Below are 16,407 nucleotides of genomic sequence, written 5' to 3' on the forward strand. Positions count from 1 at the left end.
CAAACCTGTGTGGTAAGCTCTCCTACTGTCACCCTCATCTTACACATAAGTTTCTATAAACAGAATAGGTGTCTATACATAGAAGCCCAGTGAAGTGAAAAGTAATTTCCCAAGGTCACAGGGCTGTTGAGCATCATTTGTAATTATAAATAAAACAAAAACGAGAACCCAGAATCAACTGTCATTCAATACATTGTAGAACATGCACACAGAGAAAGTGGAACAAATTAACTGCTTGATTTATTTATGATGACTAAAGCTCAAAAACAATATTGGGAGAAAATAGCAAGTTGCAGACATCTTTTAGATGAAAATAAAATATGCAACATCACCTGTAATTTCCCTGAAGATTCTAACTACAGTGTTCCTTTGCGATTTCTTTTCCATTTCCACAATTGACCTATGACCATGGGAGTCATAGTTTAGGTGTCTTTTTCTTGGTCTTTCACTTTCAGGAAGCTGTTTTTCCTCAAGTGTCAGTCGGCTCTTATCCTTCTATTCACATTTATGTGGAAGAAACAGTCATAATATTGAGGGTAGGACTTCCTGACTGACTGTCATTATCATGGGGCTGACTTTGTCTCTGGGGTCCAAGATTGCAGATTGCAGACACCCTTTTCCTAGCTTGAAACTGTTAGGCCTTGCTGAGTAGCTAGGAAGGCTGCCCAAACTCCTTCACTGGGGTCTTGAGGACGTCTGAGGGCACTGCCACAACCCAGTTCATCTGCTCCCCATTCCTTTGTGGAAACTTTTAACTGCTGATGTCCCCCTTTTTATTTTTATTTTTAAATATATTTTTTAATTGTAGATGAACACAATACCTTTATTAATGAGTTAATTAATTAATTTTTATGTGGTGCTATGGATTGAACCCCATGCCTCACACATGCTAGGCAAGTGCTCTACCACTGAGCCACAACCCCAGGCTCTGATGTCCCCCTTTTTAATCAGAGGACCATCATGCCTTTACTTTCATCTTCACAAGGTCTTGGGAAAACATCACTCAACTAGTCAGCCAGTGCATATAGCTGTCTGTTACCACTCAAGTGTCTTCTGTTTTCCAGCTGCAAAAGTTGAATTGCTGGTGTTCCCGCTTCTCTCTTCTCCATGCTGGTGTGTGTGTGTGTGTGTGTGTGTGTGTGTGTGTGTGTGTACTTTTGTCCTTCTGTATTCATGAGGGAGATCCTATTTGGATACAAAAACCCAAGGATCCTCAGGTCCTTTTCTAAATAGCATGGTATTCCCATATCCTATACACATCCTCCTATATGCTTTAAATCATCTCTGGATTACTTATAATTCCTAATATGATGTAAATGCCATGTAAACAGTTTTCCTACATATGGTTTAGGGAGTAATGACAAGAAAATGTCTATACATGTTTGGGCTATTTTTTATCTAATATTTTCAATATACAGTTGATTCAATTCATGGATGTAAAACCTACAAATATGTAGAGTCATCTGTATAAAAAACTGTGTGTGTGTGTGTGTGTGTGTGTGTGTGTGTGTGTGTGTGTTAATCTGGGTATATATATATACACATATCTCCCATGTAAGCACACATCCTAATTGTTAAATGCTCAAGAATGTTGTTGGTAAATAGAAGCTTACCTGAGCCCCAAGGGTCCCCATGGCTCCAGTTCCTTCCCTGAAACCCTCCTATCCCCCACTTTAAACAACCCAGTAGGGAAGGACCTCCAGAGCTCACTCCAGTTGTAGGGCCAGTCCCTGTCCTGGGTGACAAGTGTCTTCCTGCATTTGAATGCACCCTTGGTTAGGAGGGCAAGGAACCAAATACATATAAGTGATTTTGGAGGTCTCATCTCCAGTTCAGGAAGGCTTCCTGGATGATTTTGACTACCAGTCAGATTTTCAAGCCACTGACACAGAAAACATGGATGGAGTTGAGATTCTCCGCTACTTCTCCAGTGTGATTTTAGAAAGGTCACTCCCACTCTTTCAGTCTCATTTTCCCTATCAGTGAAACAGGAATGAGCTTCTCTTCTGCAGAGCTGTTGGGAAAATTAGAAGAAATTCTATGTGCAAGTGACCATTATCACCAGTTCAGGAAAGGGTCTAGTCTTTCCCTTTAGAAAGGTGGTGTAACTCAAAACAGATGCAGAGACCAATGGTACAAAATAGAAAACACAGAGATAAACCCACATAGATACAGTTATCTCATACTAGACAAAGGTGCCAAAAACATTCATTGGAGAAAAGATAGCCAATTCAATAAATGGTGCTGGGAAAATTGGAAATTCATATGTAACAAAATGAAAGTAAACCCCTATCTCTCACCCTGCACAAAACTCAAATCAAAGAGGATCAAAGATATAGGCAGTAGACCAAAGACCCTACACCTAATAGAAGAAAAAGTAGCCATGTTGGCTTAGGATATGACTTCCTTAACAAGACTCCTGAAGTGCAAGAAGTAAAATCAAGAATCAATAAATGGGATGGATTTAAACTAAAAAGCTTTTTCCCAGCAAAGGAAACAATAACATGAAGAGAGAGCCTACAGAATGAGAGAAAACCTTTACTACATGCACCTCAGATGGAGCATTAATCTCCAGGATATATAAAGAACTCAAAACACTTAACACCAAAAATACAAATAACCCAATCAATAAATTGGCTAAGGAACTGAACAGACACTTCACAGAAGAAAAAATACAACCAATTAGCAAATATATGAAAAAATGTTCAACATCTTTAGCAATTAGAGAAATGTAAATAAAAACTACTCTAAGATTTCATCTCACCCTAGTCAGAATGGCAATTATTAAGAATACAAACAACAATAAATGTTGTTGAGGATGTGGGGAAAAAGGTACACTCATAGGCTGCTTGTGGGACTGCAACTATTATGGAAAGCAGTATGGAGATTCCTCAGAAAACTTGGAATGGAACCGTCATTTGACCTAGCTATCTCACTTCTCAGCTTACACCCACGGACTTAAAATCAGCATACTACAGTGACACTGCCACATCAATGTTTATAGCAGCTCAACTCACAATAAACTATAGAACCAAACTAGGTACACTTCAATAGATGAATGGATTTAAAAATGTGATATATTACTCAGTCTTAAAGAAGAATGATGAAATTTTGACATTTACCCATAAATGGATGGAGCTAGAGACTATCATGCTAAGTGAAATAAGCCAATTCCAAAAAACCAAAAGCTGAATGTTTTTTCTGATTTGCGAATGCTAATTCACAATGGGGGTGGTGCTAGTGAAGAATAGAGTTACTTTAGATTAGGTAGAGGTGAATGAAGGGAGGGGAGGAGGGATGGAATAGGAAGGATAGTAGAATGAATCAGACATTATTACCCTATGTACATATATAACTATATCACTTGTGGATTCTACATCATGTATAATCAGAAGAATGAGAAATTTTGCTCCATTATATGTGATGTATCAAAGCACATTCTACTGTCAAGTATAACTAATTAAAACAATTTTTTTAAAAAGACATTAAAAAAAAAGGTGGTGTAACTCCCACAAAAGGCCACTAGGTGGAGGCATTGGCACCAGTGAGGAAGAGCAGCAGCACTCAAACATGTGGGCATCTGCAGCTCCTTCATCGTTTTTTTTTTTTTTTTTTTGGTTGTTTTATTTTTTGTTTAATTTTTGAATTATGGCTTCCCCAAGGAGACAGAATCAGAATTCTTGGTGTTGCCTAGAGCATGTGCATTTTTAAATCGTCGAGTTATAATCGCATATATTTATGGAGTACATTGTAACGCTTATAATGCCAAACGATTAAATCAGACTAACAAATCTATCACCTCACATAATTATCACTTTTGTGCTGAAAACATTTAAAATCTACTCCATTAACTATTTTGAAATATAAAATGCATTATTGTTCATTATAGTTACCATTTTGTACAATAGAGCATGTGTGCTTTAACAAGTGATTTTAGTCTACTCTATAAAAATCTGAGAACCATTTAAGAGCACCAAGTAAAGGATTATAGGCCTCCCTCCCTCTTCCTTCTTGGGAGTGCAGGGCCTTGCAATTAGCCTTTTCCTCAATTTGGCCCAGGGCCTTCAGGCCCATTGTTGACCTCTGTTAGAGTACATCTCCTGGCCTTGATCTTGGCCGTCTTTCCAGAGCACCACCTCTGAATGCATCCTTCAGTCCTATGTACAACATCTGTGGGTGAGGAGCAATTTGACCTTAGTAGTATCTGCCTTTGGCAATAAGGTGAAGGTCTAGAGTCACCCTCCCCATGTTGAAAGGCAACTGGATAAGTAATACCCATCACAGAACATTTGATTCTCTTGAGAGCACCTGTCAGCAATATTAACCGAAGGAAGTTGTGTCAAGGATATGATTGAAATAATCCAGGTTAGAGATGATGAGACCTGAACTCAGGTATAGTGGGAGGGAAGGAGAGGATAGATTCAGGATTATGGAGGAGGAGGTAACAGAGAGAGGGTTCTAGAAAAGTATCATACTTCAACTGGGCTTTAAGAACTAAAGGTAAAAGCAACAGCACCTAGAAATTGATTAGAAATGCCTGAAATTGGGCTGGGGTTGTGGCTCAGTGGTAGAGCACTCACCTAGCATACGTGAGGTCCTGGGTTCTATTCCTCAGCACCACATAAAAATAAAATAAAGGTATTGTGTCCACCTGCAACTAAAGCAAAATATATTTTTAAAAAAGAAATGTTGGAAATCCTATCATTTGCCTCAATATGGATGGACCTGGAACACATTATGTCAAGAGAAATAAGGCACAGAAAGACAACATCATATGTTCTCATGTGCATTAGTAAACTTTCTGTCACTATAACAATAATACCAGAAATAGGAAATTTATGAAACTAAGAGAGGTTTATCTCTCTCACAATTTTGGAGGTTTGAAGTCCAAATGACTTAGTGCAGACTCAGTGAGGGTCAACCCTTGACTGCATCACCTCTTTGTTCATGGCAGATGGTAATCATGGGAGTGTGTATCAGGAGCAAATGACCAAGAGCAGAAAGAGAGTGAGACCAGACTCTTGGACAACTCCATCCAAGAGCACAACCCCAATAACCTAAAGACCTCCCACTGGCTCCACCTTTTAAAGGTCCACAACACTTTCTAATACTCCTGCCCTGGAACTAAGTCTTTGTGTATGGACCTTTGGGGGATGCTAAACACTCAAACCAGAGCATCATTCATATGTAGGAGCTAAAAATGTTGATACCATGGAAATACAGAGTAGAATGAAAGTTACCTAAAACTAGGGATGGTAGGGAAAGAATGGAGAGTGGTTAGTTAAAAGTACAATGCTACAGTTAGGTAAAAGAAATAAAATTTTGGTATTTTATAGAATAGTAGGGTGACTACAGTTAACAAATTTGTTAGATATTTCAAAATAGCTAGAAAAGAGGGTTTTGAATGTTACCAACATGAAGAAATGATAAATATTTGAGTGATGGATATGTTAATTATCCTGATTTGATCATTGTACATGGTATACAGGTATCAAAATATCACACTATATCCCCCATTAATATATACAATTACTATGTATCAATTAAATATTTTTTTTAAATGCAGAATCCTGGACCTCCTGGATCTGCTAATTCAGAATTTGCATTTTAGAAAGACCTCTAGGTAACCCATGCATAAATTAAAGTTTGAAAAGTCATGGTCTATAGTGACCATCGAGGATTGTGACCATTGAAAGTGGATAACAATGACCTTACTCATGTTAGAGGATAGAGAAGGAGGAGCAGAGCAGGTGGGAGATGGGTAGAATATGTGAGTTCCATTTGGGCCTTTGGAATGTTGGTGTGCCTGAGGAGACCCAGGTGTGTTGTCTGGAGAAGTTAGGCCTAAAGTTCAGAGATAGGCAGGGATCTGGTGGGAGGCGCAGGTGTGGGAATAGTATGTTAGCGTTCCATCACTGTCACAAAATACCTGAAAAGAATCAATTTGTAAGGAGAAAAGGATTATTTTGGCTATGGTTTCAGTTCATGACCACTTGGCCCTGTTGCTTTGGGCCTCTGGTTACACAGTGCATCATGGTGGAAGTGCATGGCAGAGGAGGACTATTTACCTTGTGACTAGAAAGCAAAGAGAGAAAGGAAAAAATTGGCGTCCCAATACCCCTTAATGACTTATTTCACTAGACCCTACCTCCTAAAGGTTCTACCACCTCTCACTAGTGCCACAGACTGGGACCATGTCTTTAACACATGTGCCTTTGGGGGACACTGCACATCCAAACTATAGCAAGAAGGGAGCAAACCTTTGATAAAAATCCCTTTGGGGGAGTGGTTAGCATTGAAGGTGCCCAGGTGAGCCAATGATATGGGTGGAGTGGATTTGAACTTAGATCTTCTGATTCCATGGTGAGAGCCAGAACTTATTCTGTGGTTCAGACAAGTATCCTCATGCTATGGACTCTCAGGTTTATATCATCTGTCCAGTTCTTCATTAGAGTTGCTGGACCCTATGACATCTCTGCCTAGCCCTTCACTGGCTCTTATGCTGACAGTCCCCAAATGAACTCATGGTCTTCTCCTCATTGTCCCTGAGTCTGCGGCTAAATTTTCCCCTCAGTTGACTACATATGGTACCTGGTTGCTTCTGTCAGAATCCTGGGCATTCCCCTTCTTTATCCCCCAAGTCTTGTTGATTCCGCTCTCCAGATATGTCTACTCTCATTTCACTTCCACTACTCCTGTCCATGGACATTATCTTGAATTGAACAACTGTCATGGCTGCAGAGTGGTGTCCCATGATCCAGTATTAACCTCTCTAATTCAGTCCACCACAGCAGTCAGAAGAAACATCCCCTGATATAAATATGTAACTACGTGCTTCTAGTACAAGACTCTAGTGGTAGCTTCCCATTGCTCTTAGAATAAAGCCCAAATCTGTCACCATGTCTTCATCATAAGAGATGTGTGGCCAGCAACTTCTCCCACTCCTCCTGGGTCACTCCCCTGTTCCTGGCAGCAGCCTCCCCAGCCTTCCTTCTGCATTCCAGCCAAGTCAGCTCTTTTCATTCTTGGGATTTTCTGTGTGTCCTCATACCTCCATGGTAGGCTCCTTCCCAGCCCCCAATCCCAGAATTGCTTTTTCTCAGCACACTAAGTACAGTGGGCCCTCCATACCTGCAGGTTCTGCATCAAGATTCAACCAACCCCAGATCAAAAATATTTTTAAAAAATTTGTGGCTGTACTGAACATGTACAGATTTTTTTTCTTGTCATTATTCCCTAATAATACAGTATAACAACTATTTACACAGCATTTACATTGTGTCAAGTATTATAAGTCATCTAGAGATAATTTGAGGTATGTAGGGATTTGTGTGTAGGTTATATACAAATAATATACCATTTTGTCGAAGGGACTTGAGTATTCTTGGATTTTGGGATCCATGGTGGGTCCTAGAACCAATCTCCCAGGAACATCATAAGGACCACATTTCCTTCATAAGGGAAGGAAACTTCTCAATGCTGTTCTTGCTCATCTCCCTGGTTATTGTCTGTCTCTCCCCCATCACTGTCAATTTTATGCAATGAAGACAGTAAATAATAATGTATCCAGGATGACTGGTGCCATAACTTGTATTCATGTCGGTGTTGAGTGACTGGTCAACATGTTCCAGGATCCAGAGACATTCCAGGTCCGTGTGATTGAGTGGTCAGGAAGAGCTTACTGAAGGACTTCCTGAGATAAAGCTGGAAGGAGGATCAGGCTTTGTGTAAGTCTAGACTATTTTAGGCAGGGCTGAGTGTGAAAGATGAGACCGAAGTGTGCTCATAGGAGATGGAAGAGACTGACCTGGTTAAAGAGGGTCATGGGAGTGACTTCAGAGGGCTACGGATGTGAACACAAAAAGCCTTAAACACCTTAGGAAAGATGCTGGCACTAAGAAACCCCAGAGTTCTCTAAGCAGAGTCTTGGACACCCTGACCCTGGCCCTGATGCCTTGTTCCAGATGCTAGCACTCTGGTTCAGTCCTCAGTGTGGCTCATATTGTGTCCCACCCTAGTCTGAGCTCAACTCAGTTTCTGTCTTTGTCTCATTTTGTGGTGCTATAACAGAACACACAGACTGAATAATTTGTAATGAACAGAAATTTATTTGACTCACAGTTCTGTAGGCTGGGAAGTCCAAGATGGTAGGGGGCCTTTTTGCATCTTGCTGTGTTATACCAGTCAGAAAAGCAAATTGAAAGAAGAGCAAGAGATCCTATGCCTGTATGACAGAGAGAGAGAGAGAGAGAGAGGAGGGGGGAGGGAAGAGAGAGAAGAGAGAAGAAGAGAGAGAAAGAGAGAGAAAGAGAGCAAAACAGTCTTTTTTTTTTTTTTTTTTTTGTACTAGGGATTAAACTCAGGGTTGCTCCACCATGAAGCTACATTCCCAGTCCTTTTGATACTTTATTTTGAAACAAGGTCTCACTAAGTTGTGCCCAGGGTGGCCTTGAACTTGTGATCCTCCTGCCCCAGCCTCCCAAGTCACTGGGATTACAGCACCACCACACAGATTCCAAACTCACTTTCATAACAAGAGTACTCTCAAAATCATGAATCTACTCCCATGATAATGACATTATCCGTTAAGGAGGGCAGCGCTCTTGTGACCTAATCACCTATTACAGATTCCACTTTTCAACACTGTTGCCTTGGGGATTAAGTGTCTAACACATGAACTTTGGGCAACACAAACCATAGCAGCTTCACTGCTTCAACTCCCATGATCTTCCTGACTCTCAAACCTCCTGCTCCCAGAGTCAGTAATTATAACTGAGCCCATCCCAACATGGACGCATCAGTCTCTTTCTTTATCAAGCCCAGAGTCTGTGGTCAGCAATCCTGGCCACTCCAGTCTGCTCCCATCTGTTTGGACCTTCTGATGCTATAGTCATTCTCTGAACCCCAATTTCCTTGTCTTTAAACTGGGGTGAGGACCTTCCCTCTCTTTCCATAGGAAATACTTTCCCTACCATCTCCTCTTCAGACCTTCTAGGCCAGTAGGGAAGGGAGGACCTGCTAAGGGAGGATCCATGACCAAAAAAGTCTCCTCCAACCCTGAACTTGACCCGAGACATGCCTTTCTCCTTGCACCACAGCTGGACAGGGCGGATCCCTTAGTCACCCTCTCCCCTTAGCTCTCTCAATTCTTATCTCGAGTGCAAGGCCTCACCCTGAGGCCTAGGATACCTTCCTCCCTCCTATTAGTTCTCCCAGCCCACCTCAGTTCTCTGCAAAGCAGAGTGTACCAGCTGTCCAATGAGCATCTGCCGAGGGCTTCCCAGCTGTGACGGGGACTAGAGGACAAGCCAGGAGGGACAACCCTCTCCACCCTGGCCCTCTGGCTTCTGGAAAGCCCTTGGGAATTCCAAACTCATCACTGGCTCCAGACCAAGTTGCCTCATCCTGCCTCCCCAGCACCACCAGAGCCTCACCCACAAACACCTTCTGAAGCTCTTCAGCCTCTCAGTCCCAGGCCCAGCCTCCTCCTCTGGGGATCCTCCCCAATGATCCTATCCCCCAGGAATGAATAACATTGAGCCTTAGGCAAACTTAATTCATGAATCCAAAGCTTTGTGGGAGTAGGATCTCCCCTTTTTGTCTGGCCAAGTGTCCAGTGCTTGGGGGTTGCTGTGATCACCTCTCCTGCACCCTATACACACAGAAGGTGAACCCCATTGAGCTCTGAGCAACCTCCCAGAGATCTCATGTTTTCTGGATGAGATGAAGCACAGGTGAGAGCAACCATACTGGTTTGTGTACGACTAAGGAAAGGGTTTGGGAACCAGTATTGCTCGCTGGGGAGTCAATTAGACCTGAAATTTAGAATCTAAAAGCTCCGAGTGGGGTGTTGATCTACTACAATAGTTGCTACAAAATGCTGTCCCCTCCTGAGAAGACTCTAAAAATGGGGTCCTTGACCAGGCTTGTACTCAAACTTAGGGTTCTTAAGTGTTGTCCAGGGGGAGGATTTGACAAGCCTGTGAGGCATTGATGTGCTCAGCAGGTGTCTATTGTTCCTAAGCTGGGAGCCATTTTCTCTCTCCTCCCCTCAGCATCTGGTTCCAGGGTGCTCTCTGCTGGAGGCCTTTCATGTACCAGGGTATAGCCTCTTGAAAATCTGAACATCTGGACATCTGGTCTGCATGAAGGAATCAGTCTGTAGCTGCACATCAGAGGACCTTGGTCCAATACATGTCTTCCAAGTTCAGTGCCACTTACAGGGAATTGCCTAGGAGAGCCATGGACCAGCTCATATTTGAATAGTGCCTGTTAGCATGCAAAGCATCTTCCAACAGCTATCATCACCCTGGCCCAGCAGGTAAGAGTAGTAATTACCTCCTCCATTTTGCAGATGATAAAACTGAGGTCAGAGAGTTTGCTGTGGAGGGTCCTTGACTCACAATGGTTCACTTAGAATTTTTTGACTTTACAATGAGATGAAAGCAATGCACATTCAGTAGAAAGCGTACTTGAAGTTTTGAATTTGGATCTTTTCCCAGACTAACCATATGCAGTATAATTCTCTCATGATACTGGGCAGCAGCTGCAAGCCACAGCTCCTGTCAACCCCTTGATCATGAGGGGAAACAACTGATACTCTACCATACACAGTGTTGCTAAGCTATGACGTTGTATAAGTTAGGTGCATTGAAAGCATGCTCAACTTATGATGGGTTTATAAACTTAGTGTAAGCTGAGGATCATCTGTACTTAATTCTCCAGGGTGTTGAATGGCAGTCATGTCCCACTCTGCTGCTCTCTCATTTTCCCTTCTCACTGGGGAAGGTGAGGAGGGCTCCATGGCAGGACCCAGCTGGCTCAGTTTGGTCCCTACATCAGCTCAGAACAGAATCAAGGCACTGACAAGCTGGGTAAATAGAGCAGGGAGGCCCTGCGGTCCAAATAGCATGCTCAGTGGCCAGGTACAGCACTGCAACCAGGTCTGGACATCCTGTTGTTGACAGTGGAAATATGGATATGCCTGGGGCACCCACAGGAGATTCAGCAGACTTGGGCATCTTTTGATGAAGCATTTGCTCTTTCTGCCCACCAACCACCCTCCCACCAAGCATCCACTCTCTCTTAAGGTTGGTTTCCCTGAGGGATCTTTCCTGCCCTACTCAGTAGATAAGTTCCACTGAAAGATCACACCTCCCATTACCTACACCAGGCACCAGGCCAAGGCTTCAAAGAACTCCATTCCCTGCCAGAGTTATTGCTTCTGAGGTGGGCAGGGGTTCAACCCAGCATGAGAAGACACCATTCAGCTACTTATGTAGGGAATATTTTCTGTGGGTTAATTAAGCCAGGCACAAGGGAATCCAAAGCGCTGGGACTTGCCCAAGAGTGAAGCAAGCATAGAGTATGGCAGAACCCAGGGACAAATAGAGTAACAGAGAGATACAAAGACCTGGGGACAAGGACAGGGTCCTGACTGGCAACCCCTGGAGTCTACACTCACTAGTTTTAGCCAACCCAAGAAATGCAGGTCCTTCCTCTTAGATCTAGTTTTCACTGGGTTTCTACCACTGCCAAGAGGAGTCCATTGGGGCTCAGAGCCCAGTGGTTTGAGGTCAGACCATTATGTCCTGATGTCGCACAGTCATGCAAATCCAAAGAGTAGGATAAATGCAGAGAGGCCAAGTGCACAGAAGTACAGCCTTGGAGATACGTGTGTATGGGACAAAAGAGCAGGGAGATTCAGGAAACCAAGTCAAAAATATAAAGGAAGATGTTCATGGGACCAAGGAGACTTAGTCCATGGGACTTAGGAGGCTCTAAGGAGAGGATGTAGAGGAGGTCCAGGGATTCTTCACAGAATCAAGACAGCCAGGCTTCCACCTCTCCCCTAATGCCCAGATTTGTTGCTGGTAGTGGGAAGGAGAGAAGGCTGCAATGGAGTGGGGGTCAGGATGGACAAAGAGACTGGGAATATGGCACTGATGTACTTCTGAGTGAACCAGTTTTGGGGGGAACTTCTGGAATTGTCCATACAACAAACATGCATACTCACCCCCACATCTGGGAGATAGAGAGTACAGGAGCTGAATCAGACCCAGCTCTGCCCTTACCCTTATCTTCCCACCAGCCATCAAGTGTTCTTGCCCACAGCCTCCAAGGCCCTGTCCAAGGCCCAGAAGCTATAATTTGGATATGATTTGAGTGTGTGCCCCAAAGGTTCATGTGCTGGAAGCTTGGCTCCTACTGTGGCAGTGTTGAGAGGTGATGAAATCTTTAAGAGATGGAGCGAGTGGAAGGTAATTAGGTCATGGGGGCACTGCCATGGAAGGGATTAATGCTGGGCTCTCAGAGTCAGTTAGTTCTCAAGAGAGTATGTAGTTATAAAGTGAGGCCATCCCACATGATTGGTCCCTTCTTCATGCAGCCATTTCCCTTTCTGCTTCTCTGCTATATTGTGACATAGCCAGGACCCCTCACCAAAATCCAAATGGATAGGGCCATCTGATCTTGAATTTTTTTCTAACCTCCCAAACTCTGAGCTAAATAAGCCTCTTTTCTTTATTAAGTACCAAGCCTCAGGTATTTTGTCACAAAAACACAAAATGAACTAATACATCAAACCTGTGCAGAAGCTGGTAATGATGACAGTCGATTTCCACTTCTTCTCCTACAGAAAGGACTGAGTCTCTGGCTCAAGGAGACCCAGTCTAGGAACAGGTTTGGAGACCTTGAAGTGTAAAATGTCAGGATGGGCCTGGTTGTGGGGATACCAACAGAGGCATCTTGAGTTGGACAGAATGCTTAGCGCAGGCTTGTGTTGCCCTATCTCACTTCTAAAGCTTGCCTAGGATTATCAGTAATTCCTCAAGCCAGGATAGAATACAAAGGGGGACCTCAAGGGAATTTGGCTGCAGATGCCCTTGGAAACCAGCTCTACCAATATGCAGGCACCTGCTTTGGAGCTTATTTGAGTGGCCCCAGCTTATCAGAAAACTGACAACAATGCTTAAAAGACATCTCTTCAAACTGGAGGAGAGAAGGATGGTTTGTGAAGCTACTAGCACCAGGTTCAATTCCCAGATAACTCCTCCTTAGGCACCTCATTGACCCTGCAACCAGCTAATGGAGTAGCCAGGACATTAGGTCATAGCTTCCAGGAGGAAATGCCCCAGAGTGATGGGACAAATGACCACAAATTTGGTGACTTAAAACAACATGCATTTATTCTTTTACAGTTATGGAGGTTGAAGTCCAAAATTAGTTTCAAAAGGCTAAAATTAAGGTGTCAGCAGGGCTGATCCCTTCTGGAGACTCGAGGGGAGAAGCAATTCCTGGCCTCTTCAAGTACCTGTGCCTGTTGGTATTCCCTGGATTATGGCCACATCATTGCAATTTTTACCTCTGTGGTCACATCACCTCCTTCTCTTATGTATAATCTCCTCTGTCCCCCTTCTTATAAGGTTACTTGTGATTGCATTTAGGGTTTACTTGGATGATCCAGGATAATCTCCCTATCTCAAGATCCTTAGTTTAATCTTGTCTGCAAAGTACCTTTATGCCACAAAGGCAGCATTTACATTTATTCAGGTTCAGGGATCAGGCCCTCAGTAAATCTGGGGATCATACTAATGAACAACCACATTCCTTTCCTGGGTCTCAAGCTTGAAAACCCCTCAGCAAAACTGTTATTCATTATTGGCCTCCTGGGAAAAGGAGCTCTTGGGATCTGCAGTCCTCCAGTGACAGTGACCAGGGCCTCCACACCAGGAAACCCGGAAGCCTGAGGAACCAAAGAACTTTGTGGACAATAGCCATAGTTGGTCTAGGCTCTGCCCAGATGTTCCAGCTATGGCTAAGCCTGAACTGTGAGGATTCCAGACAAGTGGCCTGCCTCCACTTGAGAACTTTGAAGAACATGACTTCTACATCCCTAATCACTGCCTCATCCACACTCCTACTCATTCACATGATCTGAATGTTTACCAACCACACACAATGCACGAGGCATCCATATAGGCACACTCAGGATACAGTAGTAACCAACCCAGACAAGTGCTCTGCCCCCATGGCACTTATATTCTGGAGTAGGACTTGTACTTATACATCAACAAGCACATAAATGTTAATGTTTTATTAATTGGGAGGTTATTTAAGCTGAGAAGCTCTAGCACCTTGACCTCCCATGTAATCAAATAATAAATCTACTCAGAGTGAACAATGATAGCCTACGAAAATAAAACTTAACCTTGCTGGGTGTGGTGGAGCACACTTGTAATCCCAGAGACTGGGGAGGCTCGGGCAGGAGGATTGATAGTTCGAGGCCAGCCTCAGCAACTTGGTGAGGCCCTTAAACAACTCAGCAAGACCCTGTCTCTAAATAAAATACCAAAAGGCCTAGGGATGTGGCTCAGTGGTTGAGTGCCCCTGGGTTCCATCCTTGGTACTAAAAAAAAAAAAAAAAAAGGAAAAAAGACAAAAGCTTAACTTTGACTAATCAGGAAACTCCTAACTAATCTCTAACTAGGGACTCTTCCAATCAGATACTGTTGAACAACTCCTAACTACAGACTTTACCAGTTAGAAATCACAAGCTAACCTCTATCTAGGGATTTTCTACTTTTAACAAATCAAACAATTTCTCTGTCTTTTTTCTGCCAACCCCTTCCAAAGCTTTCCCCTCAAACCACCTCAGTGCTGAACCATTATGGTCTGGTGCTGCTTAATTCATGAATTGCTAAACACTCAGATAAACTCATTACAGTTTTGATGTGCCAAAGCTTGTCTTTATAACACATGAAAAAATATGGCAGCCAGATGGTAGTTACAGCCAGGGAGAAACAAAAGGCTGATAACTCAGTGAATAGTGAAGGGTCTAACTTTATAAGGAGGCCAGAGAAGGCATCAGGAAGGGGCTATTTGAACAGATACGTGGGGAAAGAAAGGGAACCAGGCTGCTATCTGGGGGAGGAACCTTCCAGGGCAGAAGGAAGACCAAGTGCAAATTCAGAGGCCCTTGAAATGGGACTATGCTCAGCTATTCCCTTATGAGCCAACACTCACCAGGCAGAGAAATAGGTCCTTGATACCTGCTGGCTCAATTAGTGTACACCCCTGGTCATGGGGATTGGTTTGTTGGGGTGGAAGGACATTCCACTCAAGCAGGGCACTGGATGCTCTTTTCGGTTGTTGTGGAGAGAAGCCACTTGCTCTCTGGTCCTAGAGCTGAGGCTGTCATTTTTCCACCCAAGGGAGTAGCTTGTGTCTGAGTGAATGAAGCCAACACATATTTGGAAAGCAATGGAGAGTGAAGGGAGGAGTGCTGGCCTTCCTGTCACTGATTCCAGTTGTCCTTAAGGCTGTCTCTTCCCTGCCCTTCACATGTGTCCTGCAGTTAAATCAAATTGGCTTTCGAATTGCTTACATTTTTATCTTTTATATGTTAATACTGTTTTGCCATCTTAATTTTTATTTTGGCAGGGGGTGGGGAAGTTGGGAAGAGACTTTCTTGGTTCCAGCCCATTCTTAAGAGATAGAAAAGGCTTAGCCAGGAGCATGTTTTTGATATGCGCACTAACCAATCAGAGCCCTGCCTCCTCTATCCTGCCTGTGCACCTCAGGCAGCAATATTCCTCTGCCTTAATCATCCCAGGGCCTTTGGGGCAGAGGTGCTCAATGCTGAGTGTCCCCTAGAGCACAGTGCAACACTCAAGAAGTGCTTTGGAGATCCAAATCAGAGAGGATTGCTCACAGAATGGAACTGATGCAACCCTCTAGAGAAAAGCATATTGAAATGTGGCAAAAACTTTAAAAAGGGTATACCATTGGCCCAATGCTCTCACTTCCTTGAATCTACTCTTCATGCAAATGCCATTTTTCTTAAAGGGCTGAGAATGTAACTCAGTGGTAGAGCACTTGCCTAGAATCCATGAGGCCCTGGGTTCAATCCCCAGTACCAAAAATAAAATTAATAAAAGTAAAGAAACCCCAAATTTTCTGCCTAGAAGTGCTCTGCCCAGTATTACTGGTTTTAAATTTAGTACTACTCATCAAGCTATGCATGCATACAATGAAGAGACTTAAGAAACTACAAGAATTATACCAAGAACAGCAGTCCCTCCATTTCCTGTTCAATGCTTCTAGTTGATTCTTTTGGCATGAACTTTCATATCTCTAAACAGCATGCTTATATTGCTACTTCTTGATTGTTTCCTTTTAAGATTCATTTATTGTGTTTCCACAATGCAAGATGAAAATACAGCTTTTTACTTCCCCTTCCATCCTCAACCCCCATAACCACTTTTTATCCCTTATTTTTCCACTTTTATTGTCATTTTAGTTACATTGCTATTCAGGAATAATATCAGTGGGACTATGTCACTGCTATTCACAGCTGAACCACGTGGTATCATAATTACTTTTCTTCTCCTAGAACAGCTTTTTGTT

This window comes from Sciurus carolinensis, chromosome 6, assembly GCF_902686445.1.
Source record: "Sciurus carolinensis chromosome 6, mSciCar1.2, whole genome shotgun sequence".
In the NCBI taxonomy this organism is placed as follows: domain Eukaryota; kingdom Metazoa; phylum Chordata; class Mammalia; order Rodentia; family Sciuridae; genus Sciurus; species Sciurus carolinensis.